We start from the raw sequence: 17,097 nt of genomic DNA, 5'->3' as shown, positions 1-17,097 counted from the left end.
TTTTCTTCTTCTTTTTTTATGCAAGACAAAAAAAAGAAAGAATTGGATTTGGATTTCAACTACAAAAACTCAGAATCAGGCACTGCTGCTTTTATAATGCATTTCAGAATCAGAATTTCCTGATACCACTTGGTTCGATTGTTTTGGTGTGGATCCAAGTGCAATTGACATGTTTATATATATATATGCCTAAATTAACAGCACCAGCTTCCAAAACAACTGCTCCAAACGAACCAGGTGTGAAAATGCCCTAAGTCTTTTAAAGCCATATGCTAGATTTATATGAGGAACAAACCAAATTCAAGTCATTATTTACTGACAATCTTATCCAGTTACCTGACAACTTGAAATCTGTCAGTGAGGCGAACTTGATTCGTGAAAAAATGAATCTGGATTCGATTGAACGAATGAGTAGTAAATCATCAACAAACCACTCAGTATGATTTGTGAACCTGATCCAGCACAAAAGTGTTATTAATTTGCCAATCTGGTTCTCGAGACTCTATGATCCAGTCGTATCAGTTCTCAAGTTAACAGCTCACTGCCTGGAGAGGAAAAATATCAGTGTATTATTATGACTTAAGGCTTCAGAAGACTTGGAATTTAGTGCATGAGTCATATAAGATGACTTTTATGCTGCTTTATTGGTGTGTTTTTTTGTTATCTTATTTGTCCTTTTTGGAACTTAACCATCAGTATGAATTGATGTTGAATGGAAAGAGCAATGTGAAGATTCTTCAGAAAATCTCCTTTGTGTTAAATAAAACAACAGCATACAGTTGAAGAATCATACGGGTGGGTAATTAATATTAAACATGGAACTTTAAATTTTTAAGTGAACTATTCCTTTAAGAACCCCAAGGCAAAATAAATAATTAAATGACGGTTGAGAATACAGAATGAACGAGAATGCCGATCACATGGTCATCGTAACAGCAAAATCAGTGTTCCAGGTGTACACTTGGTGCCGTTTGCCAAATGCCAACTAGCTTCCGACACCTGAGGTCCAGATCTGCTCAGCAGGAAGTAAAGCCAGTGACCTCATGCTTACGGATTCCCATGGCACGTGGGAGTATTCTGATGAAACAGGCTTAACCAGGAGAGAGGATGGGGTGTAATTAAATCACATCTCCAGAGGGGAGCCCACAGCCAGAGATCAATGCTGGGGAAAAGAATTGTAATTTGCACAGTATGGCAAACAGCAGCATTAAAACATGCCAAGCTCAGGTTCAATCGCTCTATTTAATGGAAGCGAAACGTTTAAGGTCATAGTCCCAGTGAGGCATGGGGAGATGGGGCCCAGTCTCCATCCTACAAATGATGATGTATAGCTTAACGGGACCCTCTAACTGAGGCAGAATACCAAGTGGTATCCAACCTCCATTCAATCAGAAGGTGATTCTCATCTCCACATAGAAAATATGCGTGGACTGTAAACAGTCAATTCATTTGTTACAGTTGCATTGTAAATACAGTTTTTGTAAGTAAAATATGCGTGTCTCGGACTGATTACATTAAAAAAATGTATTAATGAAAATTAATCTTAAATTTGGAAATACTAAATATTGTAATGTAATATTGTAATTGTAACAAATATTGTAATAAACTACTTTACCATTGTATGAAAATTATTTACATCAATGTTTTACACAAGTACATTGTTGTGCCATTCTTTTTACCGCAACCGACTATTTTACCAAAACTAATATTTTACCAAAAGTTATTGTAGTTTTTTACCTCAAAGACAATAAGCATGTTTGAGATGAAATGTGTAAAATGCTTGAACTGTGATATGTAAATAAAACACTTACTTAAATCCTATTTTCATGCTTTTTACATAATGTGACTTAATTATGTGTATTTAAAATACAAAATTATCCTTAGCAAGACAAAGTGGTCACCCATTTTATTCTAAAAAAGCTTAAAATATAATTTCCTCCACCAACATTTTGATTTTTAGTATCATTGAGATACTATTCAATTTGGATGTGTTTTTGTTATTTAATGTTTTTAATTTTTAAATGTCTATACATGTATATAGTCGGTTTCACTTGATTTTGATGGTCCCTTTAACACATTCTGTTGACCAAGTAACGTTGCACCTACATGTCTAACTCTCACTAGAGTGTTAGTAGAGTATTAGTAGACTAGTAGGGTTAGAATAAGTTGACATACTGTATAATTGCAAAGTTACTTCTAGTCAGTAGAATGTCTTTTGGGGGAGCATCACAATAAAGAGTTAGCAGATATTAAGCAGCATTCTACTAATACTCTAATGAGAGCTAGTAGACATGGTGCAATGTTACTTATAAATAGTCAACAGAATGTTCAAAAGGGACTATCAAAATAAAGTGTTACCAAATAGTCTATATATATTCTATATGTTAGTTTTAGTTGTATCAGTATATCATGTAAAACTTTCCTTGGCCAACAGGATAAAATAAATTAAGTTTAAGCAACAAAAATATATCTGTTTATTTATATACATTTTTATTTTATTTTTTGTTAACTGTAATAAGCCTGGGTGGAAATGACATATGTTCATGAAACTTTGGGAGAAAAAAAATGACAGAATTCTCCAATAATGCATGCACATTCAATGTTTTATAGTTTACTGTTAGTAAATTAAATAAACTGATTTTTAAGGAAATTCACAGTCCACAGGGACAAAAGTGCCTTGAAGAAACACCGCCTGACATGATTTAAACAGAGTGAAAAGGTCTTGAAATCTTTCAAATGCAAATTCGTCCTTCAAAAGCAAATGTTCATGAGCACCTTGCACTCATTTAAAGGCGGCTAAGCTGTCCTCAGGTCAGGCATGGCACAAATAAAACAGATAAATTAATAAACAGAAGGAAGGGGAAAATGGAGCAATCGTCCCCAAGGTCCTCTGTTTCTGGGACGTACCATCAACATTGCTACACATTAGCGAGGTAGTACAAATGCTAAAACATATCATGAATGTTTATTATGAAGCACAGCAGGCCACACACAATCATTCCTGCCTCTAATGTTGACAGCCCGCGGCGGAGGGTTGAGGATAAGCGGAGTTGCCACGTGAGGAGACGAGATCACTGAGTCACTTGAACGGGAGCACCTCCAGGCACTAACACAGCCCATATGGCCTCTCACAGAGCAAGTTTCATCCCCTACACCTGCCTGTAGCATTTTTGTGTTTTAAGAAGAGGTCTGCTTTAAATGGAACTGATATGTTGTGCATTTTATAACCTATGGTTTCATAGTGCACAAAAATAAGTGGCTCTGTGATTTTCAATGCATCCTCAACTTTAATTATCCTAGAATTCTTTCATGTTTTCATTGTCAAGTTCGGGTTTTATTTTCAGCTATGATATACAGCTGAATATTCCACATGAAGATTGAATAAGTATTAACTAAACATAAAATAAACAGCCCATTAGTTCAAGATAAGATTAAATTAGATGCTGTAAACCATCTAATGTCACTCCTCCTTGAGAAGCTAAACAGGCACCCATGCAATAGAGTAATAATATTAGACAAAAGTCTCTTGATGGCACCCAAAGGGTGTCTAGGCATCCCAGAATACCTTGCACTGGCCTACTTTGTTATTTCTGGTGCCTCTGCATTTTGTCAGCATGGTGAAGAATTGTACTCTGAATTAAGGAAAGACCTGTTTAAACATTCAAGCTGAACTTGAAATAAAAGTAATGAAAAAACAAAGCAATTTCTTTAACTGATCGTTGTTCATGTTTCTCGTGTTTTTTAGGTTCAGGTGCAGAGGACAAAATGTACGTCAGCCGGAATGAACCACTATAACTACAAATCACATCCTCCCTGTTGGGAAATGACCTAGCAGGTACCATCAGTCACCATGTAGTGATTCACCCAAAATGCAGCAAACCCACTGAGCCAGACAATATAATATTTGTCCTTAAATGTCGTAAGCTTCTACTTGTTAAAGGTACAGTTCACCCAAAAATTAAAGTTCATTTATATTTGCTGTATATAAACTGAACAGTAAATCAGAATTTTGAGCTGGTTCTTTTCGATGAACTTGTGGATTAGGTTGTCTGTTGTATTGTATTGTTGTTAGCTGTGTATTGTTGTATTGTTAGCTGTATATTGTTGTATATTGTTTGTTGAGCCTCTTATCTAAAGACAATTTTCTACCCCTGTGGAGATAGACAATAAAGCTTTTTTTAATTAGAATTTTACAAATCATACCAAATGATTAATTCCCTATTCAGAATCATTCATTAAATGGAATTGGACAGATTCATTCATGAATCATTTTTAACTTACTGACTCAGTGATCCATTTAACTTACTGACTCAGTGATCCATTTTCAACCGTTTTAAAGTTATCAGCTATCTGATGGGCAATATTATCAATAAATAATGACTTTATTTTGGGTTGTTCTTCAGATAAATCTAGCATGTCTTTAGAAGACTTAGAATAGTGCCAAATGTAGTCAAAGATCCCCCTTATGTTTCCTTTTTTTAATAATTTGGTCACTATGAACTGCGTTATTGCAAAAGATCAGCGTGAAGATTCTTCAAAATATATTTTATCTTCCACAGAAGAAAGAAAGTCATACAGGTTTGGAATGATGGTGAGTAAATTACAGAATTTTCGATGAACTACATCCTTCAAAGAACACAGAAAATATTTTTTCCCCTAAAATAAGGCCTTAAATTGTACCGCGTGTGAATTAATCCGTAAATGGCTACGAAGGTGCAGAATGTAAAAATTTTTCCAGATAATGGAACGATTTCTGGAACAGAAATGATATAGTTCCTGCATTATGAAACATAAGACAGAACCTTCTGACAACAGAAAAAAAAAATGTCTTATTCTCTAAAACACTTTGTTACAGTTCAAGGTCAAAACTGAGCTTGACAGTGTCAACTGATGTCCTTAGCCATAATCCAAGCTTGACCTTTCGGCTTTCAAAAATATATCTTCTAACATAAAGGGTATTGTACAGTACAATCAATGCTTAAAATGAAACATTACCCTGCCAATAACTAAAAAGCTCTACCAGGATTGGCAATATCAGAGCGATTTGCTACTTTTTACTATTCCACAAAGGAGGACAAACTGAGTGGACTGGTATGATTCTCGTGTATCGAACTGGTATAGTCAGGAGGAAGTGCTTGGGTTTGTACTGCAGTAGGGATGGTGAGATGAAGAGAGAGAATGTTTTATTTGTGACTTCACACAGCGAAGCCTGCCTGAGTGGGCTGACAAGCGCTCATGCTACACAGAGTTGCCATGGAAACTGCAGGCTACGGAGGAGAAAGTGCAAGACAGAGGATATGAATTAAGTTCTGTCATTTTATCATCTACTGTTGACTACAGCGTGTGCGTCGTGGAAATGGTAACGAGACACCAGAGCAAACATACTTAGTGCTCACTAATCTTCTAGTTAAGATTAGTTATATGCCGTACTTCATAAGCCACCGTCAGTAATGTCAATGTACTGTACAAGCATTTCTTTAGTGTGGATTACTTTAGACTTCAATCCATCAACCATTTTCTATTTCCATACTCAAAGATGACGAGATAAGCACTGCCCTACATGTGAGCTAGCATGTATATGGAATATAATATATATCTTTTTTTTTTCTTTTAAATCCCAACAAAACATTCCATTAATGGAAAGTTCATTCAAAAATGAAAATGCTGCCATTATTTACTCACCCAAACATGTAAGACTTTCTTTCTTCTGCGAACCACAAAATAATATATTTTGAAGAACCTTGTTCATACAATGGGAGGGAATTGGGTCCAAAACAAAAATGTTAATTGAGGCATATCTTTTTTTTGTTTTCCACAGATGAAAGAAAGTCATACACGATTGTAATGACAGATTCAGATTATATAAAAAAAATGCTTTTGGTTTTTAAATAGCAATTTCACATAACTGATTGAAACGCATCAAAATGCAGCCATGGCTCCATCTGGTGCACAGAGACCGATCAATACACTTCATGACTCCTACATTCCTCCATGTTCCTATATATTTTTTTAAAGTGAATATCCTCTTAATGCTAAATAATTTCAAGAAATGCTTCTGCCATGTAATTTGTGATTAAAATGAAGCAAATCTGCTCATTGTCTATCTGCTCAAAATAGAGATCACTTAGTATATGGGTCCAGTACATTATGTTTTGCCCTAGTTTCTCATTCGCCTGATGTTCAGCTCATTTGAACATTTTACCTTCAGCAATAATTGTAACAGAATAAGGACCAATCAGAAAAAATGCTAGCTTGTTTAGAAGATCCTCAAGATCTTAAAGCTCTTAGAACAAAAAAGGGGGAAAATATAGTAGCATCTATTATACGTCTTATCTATTATCTATCATCTATTATATGTTTTAGGGCATATTATAAACTAGCATTTAAAGGAACGTTCAGATTCTAAACCAAACACAAAAGACAGCATCCGTCATCTTCTCCAAACCATTTTCCACAGTAACACATCTGTCAAACCGCTTGTGTATCAGTATAAAAAGATAGTCTACTGCAAGCATTCTCTCACTCTATCTGCATTGTAACCAACTCATATCAACCTTCACCAGTGACCAGACAATCAGTGGGAAAAACAGCAGGAAAAAGCAAAACAACTCAAGGACACAAAGTACATGCTCAACCAAGGGCAGGATACTGCCAAATTCATTCACAGTTCTCACACATTCCCATCTCTCATTATTTAAAGTGATAGTTTTACCCAACATTTAAAATCATCTCATCATTTACTAACTCTTATGTCCTTTTATGTCCTTTTCCGTTTGACTTTCTTTCTACACTGTAAATTAGTATATTTTACAACTTTAACTGTATATGTTATTCAATGATGTAATGTCAATATACCAATTTACTTGAACAATACCAAAATATGCTTTGTACCTTCAAATGTAGGCTACTGATACGCCACAATGAGGGTTCATCGTAAATGGCCTCTCCATAAAACATGGCCAATTACTCGTATATGGACAGAGCACAGGGTCATTCTATCAGGGTAACTCACATCAAACTAAAATAATGGAATAAACAATGTACCATAAAACTGTAATTTACATAACAAGATAGAGACTTCTGGGAAGTTCTTATACTGTTTTTAGAGTAAATGATATGGTCATTCATATGTTTTACTTGCAAAAAAACATACAATTTAACATTAAATTACAATTAAATACATGCATTTTCACAGCATTTCAAAAGCCATAGCTTTTGAAAATATGTTCACAAATGATATGCATTGCATGGAAAAATAATATGTCATTGTATTTTGACAAGGAACCTGATTGCCTGCACACTAAAAAAAATGTTTGCATTTAAACTGCAGCAATGCATTGCATTTAAAATTATAAACGACGTTCAATGAACATGGTTTTCCATGGGATTGCACCTGTTTGTATTATATCCCTTGCATGTGAGCAGAGACAAATCATATAGAACAGACCTGCTTACAGTAGAAGTCTTATCTTTCAAAAAATAAAATCTTATTAACCCCACACTTTTAAATGGTAGCATAAGTAAAGGGATTTGGCTTGTTGTCCAAAGGCTAATTGGTTTCAAGTTCAAATATCTGTAAGATGAATGAAACTAAGAACAGAAATCCCCGAGTATGATCTGAGTGACCGGCTAACATGTCTTATTGTGCAATATGCACCATCAGCTTTACTGTACAAGTTTGCATACAGAGTTGCAATTTAGTAGCAAGTTCCTCTGTGCAAGCTGCTGCATAATCCTTTTGAAGGGGAAGAGTTTGAGGAGTTTATCAGTTAGTGAAAATATCCTGGAAATGTATGCAGTTTATATCTTAACATCTCATTGTTAGTAAGTGTGGGAACAGTATTTGAGGACAGTGATGCAATCCTAGATGCCACACTCGATGTCAAGTCAAGTCAAGTCATCTTCATTTATATAGCGCTTTTAACAATGTAGATTGTTTCAAAGCTGCTTTACAGTGATAAACGGATAATTTAAGGCAACAGAGATTGTTTTGGCTTTATAGTGGTTCTTGAATAAAGATATTTTCCAGCTAAAGTTAGTTTTTATTGATTCACTTCCGTCGCAACGATCATTAGTTCTTAAATTAGAGACTGCTAAGACGACATCGTTCTCTCTACAGACTTTAAACGCGAGCCTGTGATAAACGTGCGCATTAATAATTTGAATATATGTGCGCAGGTTTGTAAGTCCCTACAAACAAAGCCTTAACAAACAACTTGTCTGGTCTTAAAATTCTGTCTAAAAATGTTTATCACTTTGGGGTAGATACGCAAAACCAAAATTATCCCGACAACGCTTTATCTGTAGAGTTGTAAAGGGATCCTTCACAGGTGAGAGACTAGTTGGCACTTTAGATTTACAGTCTTGTGACCTTCACTTGTGTGTCTAAAAAGCTAAGCCCCCTCAAAGTCAAAGATTCTGGGAATAAGCAAATAGCTTGTGAAGATCTATGAATATTTGAGTAACATGTGATCTGTCCTGCTGTCATGTGTCAGCAATTGTGTGTGAGAACATGTGGTTTTCAGTTGGAATACAATTGACGAATAAAGATAAAGGGACAGAGAAATAAAGGGGGGGGGGGGTTGTGATCAGGAATCACTGTGTATTCCAATCACATCACCCCCCCCCCCCTCTCTCTCTCTCTCTTCTCTCCTCCCCTCCCATAGTCATCCTGCCTCCAGACTGTTTTAATAAAGAGCAGTGAATTAGAAGATGGTGGGTTCCTTTGCCATGATGCGGTCTAAGCTTGACGCAAATCCACAATCACTCCGTTTGTCCAATATATTAATCTTCGGTGAGATCACAACTACTATGAATAACATACGCTTCAATGACACTGTTCTCTATGCCATTTATATGAATACGTTATATGAATACTCGAAATGGCCAAGGTAACTCAATTACTCAAGAGGAAAGCATAGTGCAAAACATTGTTTAGAGGCCTTTGTAAAGCTTCGAGGGATGCAATGGCCATTCAGATGACTGTGCAGAAATAAAGTCAAATTAATATAACAAAATGAGAGACAGTTTTGGTAAACCACAAATGTTCCTAAAACAGTTTTGCTCCAGCGGATAAAATCTCATATTCCATTCTCATATTCGGAGTCAAACTTTGCTCGCTGTATGGGCTGTTGGGAAAAAATCATTCAATTCAAACCAGTGCGGGCGAGGGCACATCGGTGGAACTCATGAGCACACTTCTGAAACATAAAATGACAAACAGACCCTGGTCTCTTGAACTTCACAGACACAATAAAGAACACGTACATATCAAGAGCAAATACAGGAAAAAGTCATGTGAAAGTTGGCAGCACTGAGATTGGCTGATTACCCTGTCAATGCCATTCATCATGTCTGACTGCAACTGGTCCACAAATCCTTACAAATTGGTCAAAGAGGTGGAAACAGACAGGCTAATTAAAAAAGTTACTCACAAAAAAGTTTTAAATTATAAAATTACAATTTAGAAAAATTATTATTATTATTTTCTTTGAGATAGGACAGTACAGAAACGAACGGAAGCGAAGTAGACAATGGGATGTGGAAAGGTCCTCGAGCTGTAAAACTAATTTTACACATTACAATGAATTTGAATTATTATAATGAAAAATGCATAAACTTGATGAGAATTTTATGTGACCTGGTTTTAATAAATAGTACTTGGGGTCAGTGAGATTTTTTTTTTATTGATTCATTATTTTTATTCAGCAAGGCCCCATTAAATTGATCAAAAGTCACAGTAAAGACATTTATTTATTTGAAAATGTCTACTTCAAATAAATGTCTGCTTTTGAATTGTATATTCAACAAAGTTTCTTCTTTGAAAAGCTTGTATATGTGGGGTTTAGACATGACTGTAAAACGTGTCAAGTGAGTAAGGCTCTCTTTTTAGCATGTCCACAAACAAATTTGATGAAAAAGACTGTGCTTTATCGAGGTTCTGCAGCTTGGAATATGGTTTCTATAAATATAAGAAAAAGTGCATATGCTTTCAGATGACCATGTAAAGATATGCTTACAAATATGTATGTTGTATGTGTGCTGCTACTTTAAATGACTGAATTATTTCTTTGTCACATTTTTGTATAGTGTTGTTAGTTACTCGGATTAACGGAAACACCAAAACACTATAATGTGGAAGAAATACAGTTTGGTGATAGCCTGGGTTTCCCCATACTGCCTTTGCGCAGCGCGATTTTATTCACGCTGAAAGGCAGTCTGGATACCATGGACCAGATTTTCGCCTCATCTAGGGAACCAATCACAGAACGGGGAGGGAGCAGCAAGACGATGACGACATCTATGCAACACAACTAATCAGTTTGTTTATATCCATATATACCTTCGACCCTCATGTTTATCTTGCACAAACGGCAATAGTCGCTGAACGTCATTGTTTACACAAAAATATCTTACCCATCGTCTTCTTCCTTGTCTAATTTCTGTCGCTCTACATACGTCATCTGGTATAATGGAAATGATTGGCTATGAGCTACGTACAGGCGCATTTGATAATAAGATGTAATGTTCCTTGAGCACCAAATTAGCATATTAGAATGATTTCTGAATGATCACATGATAATGGCACTGAAGACTGGAGTGAAATTCAACTTTGCCACCATCACAGGAAAAAATTTCATTTTAAATTATATTAAATAGAAAACAGTTATGTTAAATCATATAATGTAAAAATACTTCACAATATTACTGTTTTTACCGTGCAGATTTGTTGAGCATTAGAGGCTAAAAACAAACATTTGTAAAGTAGTGTATATTTCTATAAATAAATATCATTTATATGTATAAAAATATAAATAGTATTGGTTGGTTGTCATTAAAGATAAAATAAAGTTCCATATACTAAACGTAAAACGGAACAGGAATAGGATTTCATATAGGGACTTTCCCCAGAGAAGGGACTTTGCCTCCACACTGGTCCCGTACCATACTAATGCCTTTGCTGCAGGTGGAAAGTGAATGACAGATTGAGTGGATAAGCATGCTGAATAACTTTTACTCAGCTCCTCAGAAATCTCCCTCAGCTATCAGTCACCCTTCTCACACACAGCAGGGGCCGCTCTCAGCCTGCCATTGCAGAGGAGCACAACTGGAAGCCCCCACTCTCTGCCTCTCTCCGCAGAGGAAGCTCTTACACTGCAGACGCCCACACAACACTGAAATCAAACCTTGTCTTAGGCTGAAAAAACGTCTTTTCTGCCAGTGTACAGCGAATCATGACAGACTGACAGACAGAAAATCAGAAAAGCGCAAATATCGCTTCTTCATAACCTCAACATAGCGCTCATGCGGTAAACCTAAGTAGGATGGAGATCGCAAGTCATCGAGGAACATTGAAAATTATGCATCACGCAGACATTCTTACCTACAGTGATGATTCAAAAGGTGAAAACTTGTGGGTGTTTTCATGACTGGCAAACCACATCACAACACACAACAGATGGGAAAGTAACACTTCAACAAACACTTCAACAAAGAACCGTTATGTCCACTGAGAAGACAGCAGATGCATTGCTTTGCTCCTAGTTGTGAAGTCACATAGTGAGTAAGGGTGTTCCAGATCTGCAATAATAGGCGATAATTATAATAAAGTGCTAAACCTCCAGCATTCTGCTGTGTATGTGTGTGTGTGAGAGAGAAAGTGTTTATGTGTAGGCAGGCCTTTCACACAGAGATGATGCTGCACCATGGAAACCTGTGCAGATATCTGCAGCTAATTATGCAGCGACCCGCTGACAGATATGAAGAGGAAAAAGCACCATGGAATTAAAGTGCCAGCTCTGGCTGCCTCCATTCTCCACACCACTAGTGAGAAAATGTGTGTGCGTATAAGAGAGAGAGAGAGAGAGAGGGAGTAAAGACTTAAAAGAGCATGGCATGATGTAATCAAGCAACTTCAGTAGAAATCCTGAAAGTAAATGTGATTCCAAATGCTCAAAAAATGCTTGAAGAGTAGTAGAATTAAACTGAATAAAACCAACTGGAACAAACGGTCCAAAAGTCCAGTAATAACTTAATTCCGTGCAAATAACTTAATTTAAGATCAATTATAAAATGGCATTTGTTTGTTACCATCAAACAGTTCGGACATATCATAATGTCTCAGCACTCAATGTACCGTACTATGTATATATATATACATGTATAGTATACGCATACTGTATACAGAAATTAGTGATATATCTCACTACTAAATAAAGATATTTGCATTCCCTAAAGCATCTGTCTTTTACCGAACCAGTGTGAGCTGAACGGATAGATCTGTACTGGTAATCCACACCTCTTCAATTATTTAGTATGTTGTGAATTTAATAAACGCCGCTCCTTGCTCTATCATAATATACATTAAATGATTAAAAAAGCTGAGTATTTTCCATGGGACAAGCGTATGTAGGTCGGGGTGACCTAGTTGACAGAAGACCTACTTTAATCTGATTGGCTTTATCAAGGCGATCCAGTCCCTGCACTGTTGCTTCCTTCAAACCAGGTCTGTTTATGTATCATTAGTTCTGAAATCATCATCATGAACTCGAAAACATGCAGAAGCCTCATATGGACCCGTATGCGCATTAAAATGAATACATTTTGATGATGCATGGCAGTTAAATATTTGTGACTCACCCGACTATTAATCAAGAAAACTTCTTTTTAATGTTTCGGAAACAACAGGGAAGTTTTTACTGATACTTTCGGCTCTTTCTAACATGAGACCCAGATAATTTAGCTGACTCTTGTTGGCCTGCTGCCCAGTCAAGATGGTTTCAGATGGATTTCTAGAGGAAAACATTCCAAGGATTTGGTGACCTTGTGAGGGAGTGATGAGCCTCTCTAAGGCACTGACTTCAAGTCTTTCAAACCACCTTTTTTATCATTACAAACTATATGGGCAATTAGGATGTTATCATATAATTGGACATTTGAAGAGATTCTGGGTAAATAAAAAAGGCAAGTGTATACTAAATGTTCATTGAGCCCTATCAAGTGAAATTTGTTCTGTTCTGTGACCAAATAGTCTAAAATTATTGTGTATCAATCTAAATGCTTATTTGTCTGACCTACATGCAACAAAAATTAAAAACAATCATGCAGCTTTGACAGTAATCTATATAGGTAATTGATTTGCGGTAAACTTTTGCACTAAAATTATAAGTCGTGATTACTGTTAACTTAATATAATTCGCCCACTCTCAGAGTCTGGCCTTTCAGAGAAATTTGGGAACGCATTTAATAATCTGCCAGCTTAAACACTTATTTAGCTGATTATTAGGTGGGCTAAATGTGTCCGCTTCAACATTTAACATGACAAAACTATCAAATTGCTCCCACTGAGTTTCCTAAAAGATTTCTCAATAAAATAAGGAGGCTTCTGACAAGACTACGTTTCAAACCTCTAAACCTGCAAGAAACGTATAACATGTCACCTATTTCTGAAGGCGATTCATATTCTGTCCCAACACTAAACATTTCAGAGGTCCCCCACACATTCACGATAATGCAAATTCATACAATTATGTTAACTAGGGTGAATATTTAAAATAAATAAATCAAAAACTAAAATGGGTTGCCATTAATGCAGCCATTTTGGATGATATTTTAAAAAAAGACAAATGACAAATTATCTTAAAGTGTCCCACTTCAATAATGATACCCATTTCTGAAGTGACTGAATATTACAGTGTTTTTGTTGTTGTTGTTTTTTGCTGAAAAGTTGATCAACTTCCTCTTTTTGGTTGTAATAAGACATAAGCATACACATTTAAAGGGGCAAATTAATTTAGGTAATCCTTATAAGCAACAGTGCCAAACTGAACTTGGATTAACATGCCTACACACTGCGTTTTTGAGTAAACGCATCATGACTTTGATGCTAGAAATTACAAGGGAGATCGCGACCAACAATGTGAACTTATAGCCTACCTAGCAAAAAACCCTTTACGCCTGAACTCCTTAGGGTCAGACAGAGGGGTCAACACTAAATCAGAGGTGGATCTGAACATTGGAGACATGACACCCGCAACATGCGCAAAGCTCTGCTGACTTTGAGTAGGCGTTCTTTCATTTCAGCCAGATGCGACTCAGTGCAGCAGATGCGTGAACATTCAAGCACTGCCACTGTAAAACGCGTTCTTTAAAGAGCAAAAGAAACATGTAAAACATGCACTCAATTCCTACGTACCGTATGGAGCAGTTTGTTCATTTTGGGACTGAATGAGCGTAAGGTTCGAAAAAGACGTTTTCCAAAAACGGAATTCGGATCCCTTCCCTTCCAAAAAATCCAGTGGAAATAACAGCGGGTCACGTTTTTAATCAAACACGACACAATTCTCTGTGTTATTAACCATCGTGCCTCCTTTAGACCGTGTCCATCCCCTCTGCATCGTCGGTGCGGTTCAGTGCAATGGCTGCGCGCGTGCATACAGTGGTCTGCGGACGGACTCCCACGACGTCAATCAAACAAGTTCACCTACGCTTCACTCCTGAGTGCGAGGATTGGTTATGAAGTTGCATTATGTCTTAAATTATTCTCTCCGCCATATTATTAATTTAGCACCTCCTGCTCGCGCATGTGTTACAGGCCACGTGAGTTTATAGCTATTTGAGCGTCTCACTTAATAATATTGCTTAAATCCGAATCACATCACGATTGTGCTTCAATGATAATGCTTAAACTAACACATAAACAAATAGCCCATTATGTTCACAGCTGTTTGTTATAGCTACTAGAAAATAAAGGTGCTACTAAAGTAGCCTACGATTGCGGCATTTTCTTTAACAGTTAGGCTAAATAAAAAACACACATTAGCCTACGAAAATCGGCCAATTAGCTCGTACATTTCTTCTATTAAAAAATAGTTAATTAAGCATAGCCTATCTGCAATCAACTCACAGATTAAAAGCAGGTCTGGCATATAGAGCGGAGTCACAGATATTTATTTCCCCCGCTCAGGGTTCTGTGATCACTGGCTCCAGCTCTTTCTCTATTCCGGGTTTTTATTTCAGCATTAGTGAGAGAAACCCGCTGCAAGCGTTGAGAGAAAACACAAAATGTATGATTTCCAAAGAATGCTGGAGCCCAAAAGGAAATCAAAACAAAACGTTTGATATTTCAAGTAGCCTAATATATTTCCAGCCCTCATAATTTTCAGCAATGTCTCAATTAATCACAAAAGTCAGGGTAGCTCAAATGTAATTTACTCAACCCCCATTGCAAACCAGGTTAATTTACAGACTTTCATCTGTTTGCAATGAACAAATCAAACAAAATTGAAATACCTCAACACAACAAATGTTTCAAGTGTTTCCCCAAATTCAATGGAAAATGCAACTTTTAATGATTTCGGCAGTCTCAAAATTATTTAACCCTTAATGGCAAGCATCTTTAGTACTTAGTAGAACACCCTCTTGCTGTTATGACCTGCTGCAAACGAGATGTATAACCAAACACAAGCTTCTGGCAGCGTTTCTAAGTAATCTTCAGTTCAGTAGGCTAATATTCTTTGGTTTGCGTACTGCAACTGCCTTCAAATCCCACCAGAATTGTTCTATGGCGTTCAAGTCAGGTGACTGTGATGGCCACTGTAGAATCTTCCAGGACTTCTTCTACAACCATTCTTGGTGGAATCTGAGGTATTTGCTTAGGATAATTGTCCTGTTGGAAGGTCCAAAAATGCCCAAGCTTCAGCTTCCTCTTTGACGGCATGACATTTTCTCCTAGGATTTTCTGATACTTCAATGAATCAATCTTGCCTTCCACACGCTGCAGGTTTCCAGTGCCAGAGGATGCAAAGCAGCCCCAGAGCATCACCAAGCAGCACCATGCTTAACTGTAGACAAGAGAGTTCTTTTCAGCATAGGCTACACTACATATAGATATTTGTATGTGTTCAAGCAAACCTGGTGCACGCTGCTGCAAGCAAGTAAGACATGCTACTGCTGTACAAAATAGCATACATTAACTACCCATAGCAGATCTATACAGGTGGAGCTGGGGAAGCTGGAGGGTTTCCGAAAGCGTGCTGCACTGCTACAGAAAATGCTGACCAATGTTAAAAGGTTGAGCAGTGAGCTCATTGGCTACTGATACAGCAGGAACCAATCAACTGTGCTCTATAGAGAATAATGTGAGTGCAAGCAGATTGAGTTAAGGACCTGCGCCATCTAGAGTTTCATGTCAGAACTTTGTGTTCATAAACACACACACATAAGCAGTACCTGTCAAAAGTTTACATTACATTTTAAAATGTATTCAAATAGAAAACTTATTTTAATTTCACACTATTACTGTTTTACTGTATTTTTGATTAAATAAGATAATTCTTTCAAAACCATTAAACATTTCCAAACTTTTGACAGGTCATATATGGTTAGTTAGACAGTTGCTTGTCTTATTTGTGTGTGAAAATAAGAAATGTTGTGCTGTGAGAACACTAGACTATACAGCTCTGTGATATTCATTACTGTACTCAGCCATCATTACCATGGCAACTATAGATCATGCACAAAATACACCAGTGAGCCACTTTCCCTTTCACTGAGCAACAATAATTTGGTATCTCTTTTGCATCAATACATGTTTCATCATTACGTATAATGAGCTATTTGAAGGTGCTTTGCAATACATAAAACGAAAGTGGTAATTACACGTTTTTTTTAAGGAAATAAACGTGGCTGGCCATTTTCATATTCAATATTATCTAAACTGATTAATTTGCTCAGTGGTCTACAATGTGTCATAAATAGGCCTTAGTAGTTTTTAATAGACTTGTCAACTGTAAATGTCATAAACAGCTTGAATAAACTGATGCCACACACAAGCATTCATTCAAGCCAACTTACACTTAAATGATAGAGTTAAACTTGCACACCGCAATAAAGAATGAGCAAAAAGAGTGAACAACAGACCTGATTTTGAAGCTTCCTGTTTTCTCACAATATTTCAAGCCATTGTTGGATTTTATCCACAGGGCAAAAACTGTTGTCTTAGCCTATATTTGAGAGTTTGAATGGCGTGCTGTTCCTTGAATATCTAGACTTCAGTTACATTCACTTTTTCCATATTACAGTAACAACAGGCCATCA

General features: G+C 36.6%; 1 protein-coding gene across 1 annotated transcript in view; it reads right to left on the bottom strand.

Annotated features, from left to right (window-relative positions):
* Positions 1 to 14,810, bottom strand: part of lrrc7 (leucine rich repeat containing 7) — a 180,587-nt gene extending 165,777 nt beyond the window's left edge. The window contains exon 1 of the mRNA XM_079629141.1: positions 14,195 to 14,810. The gene's annotated coding sequence lies outside the window, so the exon portion shown is untranslated. The remainder of the gene's footprint in view (positions 1 to 14,194) is intronic.
* Between the last annotated feature and the right edge of the window lie 2,287 nt (positions 14,811 to 17,097).

Source organism: Phoxinus phoxinus (assembly GCF_949152265.1).
Source record: "Phoxinus phoxinus genome assembly, chromosome: 11".
Taxonomy (NCBI): Eukaryota; Metazoa; Chordata; class Actinopteri; order Cypriniformes; family Leuciscidae; genus Phoxinus; species Phoxinus phoxinus.
Note: the sequence above shows the minus strand (reverse complement) of the source record. Positions and strands in the feature narration are given on the sequence as shown.